The following is a 7,745-nucleotide window of genomic DNA, read 5'->3' as shown; positions in this document are numbered from 1 at the left end:
GCGACATGTAGTGACCTCCTCACTCTATAATTACCAATACCGCCCACTGAGGAATGGTAACGCAGAGACCTCTCCACTTCACTATTAACCATAATAACTAGAGAGGGAAAGGAAAGGCAAAGACCTCCTCACCTAACTACTAACCATAATACCCATCGAGGAAAGGGCATTCAGGGGTCTCCTCAATTCACTGCTAACCATAATATCCAGATAGGACAGCGAGATGTAGTGACCTCCTCACTCTACTATTACCAATAACGCCCAGTGAGGAATGGTAACGCAGAGACCTCTCCACTTCACTATTAACCATAATAACTAGAGAGGGAAAGGAAAGGCAGAGACCTCCTCACCTAACTACTAACCATAATACCCACCGAGGAAAGGGCATTCAGAGGTCTCCTCAACTCACTGCTAACCATAATATCCAGATAGGACAGCGAGATGTAGTGACCTCCTCACTCTACTATTACCAATAACGCCCACTGAGGAATGGTAACGCAGTGACCTCCCAAGTCCCCACTTCACTATTAATCATTACAACCAAAGAAGGAAAGAAAAGGCAGAGACATCCTCACCTAACTACTGACCATTATAACCAATGAGGAAAGGAAATGCCGAGACCTCCCAAGTCTCCACTTCACTATTAACCATAATAACCAGGGAGGGAAAAGAAAGGTAGAGACCGCCTCACCTAACTACTAACTGCAATAACCACTGAGAAAAGGGAATGCAGAGATTTCCTCAGCTGAATACTAACCATAATATTAATCAAGAGTGGACCGCGCGATGTAGAGACCTCCTTGCTCCACTGTTACCAATAACATACACTGAGGAATGGAAACGCAGATACCTCCCAAGTCCCCACTTCACTATTAACCATAATAACCAGAGAATGAAAGAAACGGCAGAGACCTCCTCACCTAACTACTAACCATAATAACCAATGAGGAATGGAAATGCAGAGACCTCTGAAGTCCCCACTTCACTATTAACCATAATAATCAGGGAGGGAAAAGAAAGGTAGGGACTGCCTCACCTAACTACTAACTGTAATAACCACTGAGAAAAGGGAATGCAGAGAGATGAAGAGACCTCCTCACTCCACTGTTACCAATAATACCCACTTAGGAATGGAAATGCAGAGACCTCCCAACTTCACTATTAACTGTAATAACCACAGAGGAAAGGAATGCAGAGACCTATCCACTTCACTATTAACCATAACAATTAGAGATGGAAAGAAAGGCAGATACCTCCTCACCTAACTACTAACCATAATAACCACTGAGGAAAAGAAATGCACAGATCTCCTCAACTCAAACTAACCATAATACTTACTTACTTAATCTTTATTTCGATCACAAGATCATAAAAGATGTACATTCAATTCTATACAAAATTTAAAAGCGTATTAAACAACTAACCATAATATCCAGAGAGGGCAGCAAGATGTAGAGATCGCCTTCCTCCGCTGTTAATAATAACATGCACTGATGAATGGAAATGCAGAGACCTCCCAAGTCCCCACTTCACTATTAACCATAATAACCAGACAGGGAAAGGACAGGCAGAAACCTCCTTACCTAACTACTACATGTAATAACCACAGAAGAAAGGGAATGCAGAGACCTCCTCACCCCCCTACAAAACCTAATACCACTGAGGAAAGAAGATGTAGACCACCACCTCATACAATTCTCAACCTAACATTCACTGAGAAAAAGCAACCTCCTCACTAATTATAATATCCACTGAAGAAAGGGTGTGCAGAGACCTCCTCACTTCACTACTGCCCATAATATAAAGAGAGAGAAGGGGTGTTCAGAGTCCACCTCACCTCACCACTAACCATAACATACACAGAGGGAAGGGAGATGCAGAGAACTCCTCAACTCACTACTAACCATAATATCCAGAGAGGCAAGTGAGATGCAGAGACCTTCTCACTTCACTACTTACAAAAATGCCCACTGAAGAGAGAGAATCCAGAGATCCCATTACTTCACTACTAACCGTAATATCAAGAGAGGGAAGGTAGATGCAGAGACCTCCTAGCCTCACCGCTAACCATAATATCTAGAGACAGAAGTACGATGAAGAGGCCTCCTCCCCTCATGATTAACTTTGCAGAAATCTCCTCACCCCACTACTAATCATAATATCCATAGAGAGAAGGGAAAAGCAGAGATCTCCTTACATTTCTACTAAACATAATATCCACTGATGAAAGGCAAGGCAGAGGTCTCCTCACCTCACTACTAATGGCAATATTGATTTAGGAAAAGGTGTTCTGAGACCACCTCACTTCGCTGCTAACCATAACATCCATAGAAGGAACGACGATGCAGAGACCTCTTCACCTTACTACTAACCGTAATGTCCACTGAGGAAAAGGAAAGCAGAGACCTCCTCACCTCACTACTACCCATAATATCCTGAGAGAGAAAGGAGATATATCAACCAACCCTCCTCACCGCTAATTATATTATCCACTGAGGAAAGGGAGTGCAGAGACACCCCTCACCTCCTACTAACCCCAATATACATTGAGGAAAGGTAATGCAGATACCTCCACACCTAACTACTAACAATAATATCCAGAAAGGGATGTGAAATGCAGAGCACTCCTCAATTCACCATTAACCATAATATCCATTGAGGAAACAGAGCGAAGAGATCCCAGCACTTCACTGCTAACCATAATATCCAGAGAGGTAAGTGAGATGCAGAGACCTCCTCATTTCACTACTAACCACAATGTCAACTCACAAAAGGGAATACAGAAATCTCCACACTCCACTACTAACCATAATACACAAAAAGGGAAGGGAGATGCAGAAATCTCCCTACCTTGCTGGATCGGAGATGCAAAGATGTTCTTACCTCTTTACTAACTGTAATATCCACAGAAGAAAGGGAATGCAGATAACTCCTCACCCCACTACTAAACATAATATCCGGAAATGGAATGGACTTTCAGAAACCTCCTCACCTCACTACTAATTGTAATATTTATTTAGGAAAAGGGGAGCAAAGACCTCCTCACTACTAACCATAATATAAATAGAGGAAAATGGGATGCAGAGCCCATCTCACCTCCTTTCTAACCATTATTTTCAGAGAGGAAAGGGAGATTCAGAGACCTCCTCACCTCAGTACTAATGTAATATCCATTGAGGAAAGGGCGTACAGATAGCTCTGAACCTCACTACTAACCATAATGTCTAGAGAGGGAAGTAATTTGCAAAGACCTCCTCAACTCACTAATATTCACAATGTCCACAGAGGAAAGGGGATGCGGAACCCTCCTCACCCCACTACAAACCATAATGTCCAAAGAGGAAAAGAAGATGCAGAGATCTTCTTACCTCAAATGAAGGGAGATGCAGCGATCTCCTTACCTCTCAACTAACCCGAATATCCACTGAGGCCTTCTCACCCCACTACTAAACGTAACATATAAAGAGGGAAGGGACATTCATAGACCTCCTCACCTCACTACCAATAGTAATATCTACTTAGGAAAAGGAGTGCAGCAACCTCCTCACCTCACTACTAACCATAATATTCACAGAGGAGAGGGAATGCAGAGACCTCCTCACATCACCACTAACCATAATATCCAGAAAGGGGAGGGAATGCAGAGACCTTCTTACTCCACTACTACTTATAATTTCCTGAGAGGGAAGGGAGATGCACATAGCAACCTGCCCAACTACTAACCATAACATCCACCGATGAAAGGAATTGTAGAGACCATGTCACCTCCCTACTAACAATTACAGAGTAAAGGGGGTGCAGAGACCTCCTTACTTTACTACTAACCATAATATCCAGAGAGGGAACTGGGATGCATAGAGCTCCTCACCCTGCTATTACCCATAATACCCACGCAGGATAGGGAATGAAGAGACCTCTTCACCTCACTACTAAGGTAATATCTCATGAGAAAAGAGAATACAGAGACCTCATTACTATTTATAATATTAAAAGGGGAGACAGATGCAGAGACCTCTTCACCACACTGCTAACCATAATATCCAGAGAGGGAAGGAAGAGGCAGATACCTCCTCGCTTCATTACTAATCATATTGTTGCTCAGACTGGAGTGGAAATAGTAAATCTAACTCCTTCAAAGTCCATCACTTTGTCTACAATTGCTCAAATTATAATGGGAATAGAAAATGTGACCCCTCCAAAGTTAATTGTTAATTGTTATTTGTAAAGCGCTAAATCAGCGTCGGGTCTCTTAGCGCTAAGGAGGGAGTAGGATGGGCTGCAAGACGACACAGGGGTCGGGTGTGAGGCAAAGCTGTGTTTAGTGCTTCCCTGAACAGGATAGTTTTGAGCTGTTTCCTGAACTGAAGCAGGGAGGGTTCCTTACGGAGAGGCTCGGGTAGCTGGTTCCAGAGCTGGGGAACTAAGATGGAGAAGGCTCTACCTCCTTTGGAAGCAATCTTATACCGAGGGCAGGATAGTAGACAGGCCTTGGATCACTGTAATCCAAGTCCAACACTGCCCTGGTTTTGTTTACATTGAAGTAAGAATAGTAAATTTTACTTTTCCAAAGTCTAAAGCTTTCTCCGCTGTCGTAATTCTCACCCCTCCAAAGTGTAACACTTTCCCTATTTTTCCTTACGTTGGAGCGGCACTAGTAAATTTGACTGCTACAAAGTCCAACACTTTCCATACTGTTGTTTGGATTTGAGTAGGAATAGAAAATGTGACCTCTGCAAAGTTGATCACTTTCCCTACTATTGCCTATTTTTCAGTATATTTGTTCTATTCTTTTTAAATATAAAATTTACATTTTTTTAATGAAATGAAACAATGTGTAATATTTTTATTTATTGTTTTAATTGTTTGGTATTCTTTTTCATTACATTTTTATACAATTTGCTCTCTATATTTTTTTAATGCACGTTTATTTGTTTTATATGTTATTATTAACCATTTTATTCTAATTTATTTATGTTCATTGTTATTTTTTATTTTTTCAAAGTATATATAAATATATCTTGAATTAATTGTAATAGTACATTAAAACCTTTTTTAAATTAATTTTAATTGTATTTAAGTTATTATTTTACATTTTAATATATACATTAAATTAATTATAGTGATATGTATAGTAAAATCAGCATACTTACCGAATTTGTTTTCTCAATATTTTTGTTCCCAATACTGTTTTTCTACATTTTTTGTAGTGCAATATTTTGTTCTAATAATATTATGTCAAACAACATCCAGAGTACATTCCAAATGTGAGAAATGTAATTAAAAAGAAGACAGTTGGGAAAAAACGAACAGAGTAGGAAGAAAAAGGGAGAAAGAAATCAAGAAAAAAGAGAAATAGAGAAAAAAAAATAAGAAATGAATACAGAGTGTGAAAAGGCACTAGGGATGCCACACCCCCCAAAGATAGAGATTCCTCTTGTTTATTTCTAGGGTTGGGAGAATATTATGCCATGTTTGTACAAGGATATGCACAAATTGTGGAACCCTTACGGGCTCTTTTAAGAAAGGGTACAAAATTTACTTGGTCAGATAATCTTCAGTCAATTTTTGAACAAGTCAAAAAACGAATTGAAAACTCACCTGCATTACACTCATACATGATGGTTTCAAGTGCTTCATTAGTGTTGACGCCAGTCTTTCTAGCTTAGGTGCCGTTTTGAGTCAATGTGTAGCAGTGTTGGACCCGGCCTCGTGGCGTGGTCCGCCCCTGTTCCCCCGCGCCCTGTGAGCGCACCTTGCACCCTGAGTTCCCTGCGCAGCACCCCGTTAGAGTAGCAGCCCCCGAGTTTCCTGGTCGTCCTGCTCCCCGAACGCCCAGAACCCGTACCCGGCGACCAGGCCTGCATGCCCCCCGCCGAAACCTTGCATGCCCCACAAGGCCCGGCAGCCATTTTCCCTTCCCGAGATCCCTGATTCCAGTTTCATCCAGCCAGTTTCGATCGCACCTCTGGCCTCCCCGAGTGCTGGCTCCAGACCTGCTGGGCGTCTGGGAATTCCCGGACGCATCTTCCAAAGAGATCAAAGAGCCAACCGCCGGACCTCGCCAATGACCAGCCCCCAAGGCATGAGACCTCCGCCTGCGAGAGTCCGGACATCAAAGGGCTCCTGGACTATATCAGGGCCCGCACCACAACTAGCGGGAAGTTGTATCTTGGACCTGAAGCCTGCTGATCTGATCGCGGCTGACCCTAAGAAGAACTCATCTTGAATCGCTGAGCCCTGCTGACGCTGTCGCGGCTCCTTCTTCACAACACGGAACTGAACCACCTGAGCCCTGCTGACGCTGTCGCGGCTCGTTCTCAAAGACCATCGGAGCCCTGCTGAAGCTGTCGCGGCTCGTCCTCTAGAAGACCACCGGAGCCCTGCTGACGCTGTCGCGGCTCGAGCCTGAACTTGCAACCCTCGGAGCCCTGCTGACGCTGTCGTGGCTCGTCCTCTCTAAGACCTCGGAGCCCTGCTGACGCTGTCGCGGCTCGAGCTTGAACTCGTACCATCTGAGCCCTGCTGACGCTGTCGCGGCTCCTCAAGAACTTCTCCGGATCGAGCCCTGCTGACCTCGTCGCGGCCCGAGGAGTACTCTGGTCCGGCTGGACCATCGAGACCACCATCACAACCGAACCGACTCGACGTGAGTGAAGCAGCCAGTACGCCCATCATCGTCCGTATCCCCCAGCTCGAGGATTGAGTGCTGTGCGCCGGGTACGTCTCGTACTGGCCCAAAGGCTAAAGACTGTCCCGCTTCCCTCTTCCCGAATCCTCAAAGACTTTGTGATCCCTCAATCATTTGTACCTAAGAGTGCTACTTTCTTCTTACTGCATATAAAGAACTTGTCATTAGAATCCAACGGTGTGGTGTCTGTTCGTAAGTGTGGTGTGAGCTCAGTACGTACGATCCTAGACCCGAAGTCCTCCCCGGTGGGGACCTCACGATAAGACTCGGCAAGATCTGTGGGAGAGGTGGGTCCTGGGGTGGTTGGGTGAGCAATACCTGGCCCTCTGAGATCGCCCCTTCTAACAAGCAGGTAAAGAACACACAGTTGCTTTTGCATCAAGAGCACTTCAGCCTGCTGAGACTAAATACAGTACTATTGAATGTGAAGCCTTAGCTAATTTACAGATGACACCAGCAACAGTCAATTATTAATTCAATATGCATTAAAAATGACTATTACCTGCCACCAAAGCCATTCTTATAGCTTTGGGGGTCAGAAAGAGTTCAAACTGTCATACTGGACACTGTTCATTACGCAATGACCATCCAACTCCAGTGTCTCCAAGCCTCCTTAGTCACCTTCCTCCCCACTCCTCTGGCCATCTTGCTTAGCCAGTGACTAGACCTCTGACATTACAGTTTAATTGGTGGTGTAAGTGCAATGTATCCTGCTTGCGTATGGTTTCCAGTAATCACGAGTCGCGTGTCACCATGAGACTCGTGAAGGCTATGTTTTCCCTTGTTTGTTCTCCACATTCTCGATCGCGGCTGCTCCGTTGCAGAGAATCCTAGCAACGCCACAGTTGGTGTTGCATCCTTTGCAGCTGGACAGCTCTGGTCGTGGGCTTACAAATCTCCTTGAATAAATCTTGGAAATCACATCAAGCTTCCTGATTCTCATTACATAACAAATTGGCGACGAGTGGGAACCTTCTCCACACCCACCGCCAACATCCAGCCTCCGGCTTCTACATTCCTGGACCTCAAGTGTTGGATTCCTAAGCCTTCACTTCGT

This window comes from Lissotriton helveticus, chromosome 11 (assembly GCF_964261635.1).
Source record: "Lissotriton helveticus chromosome 11, aLisHel1.1, whole genome shotgun sequence".
In the NCBI taxonomy this organism is placed as follows: domain Eukaryota; kingdom Metazoa; phylum Chordata; class Amphibia; order Caudata; family Salamandridae; genus Lissotriton; species Lissotriton helveticus.
This window is presented reverse-complemented; position numbering follows the sequence as displayed.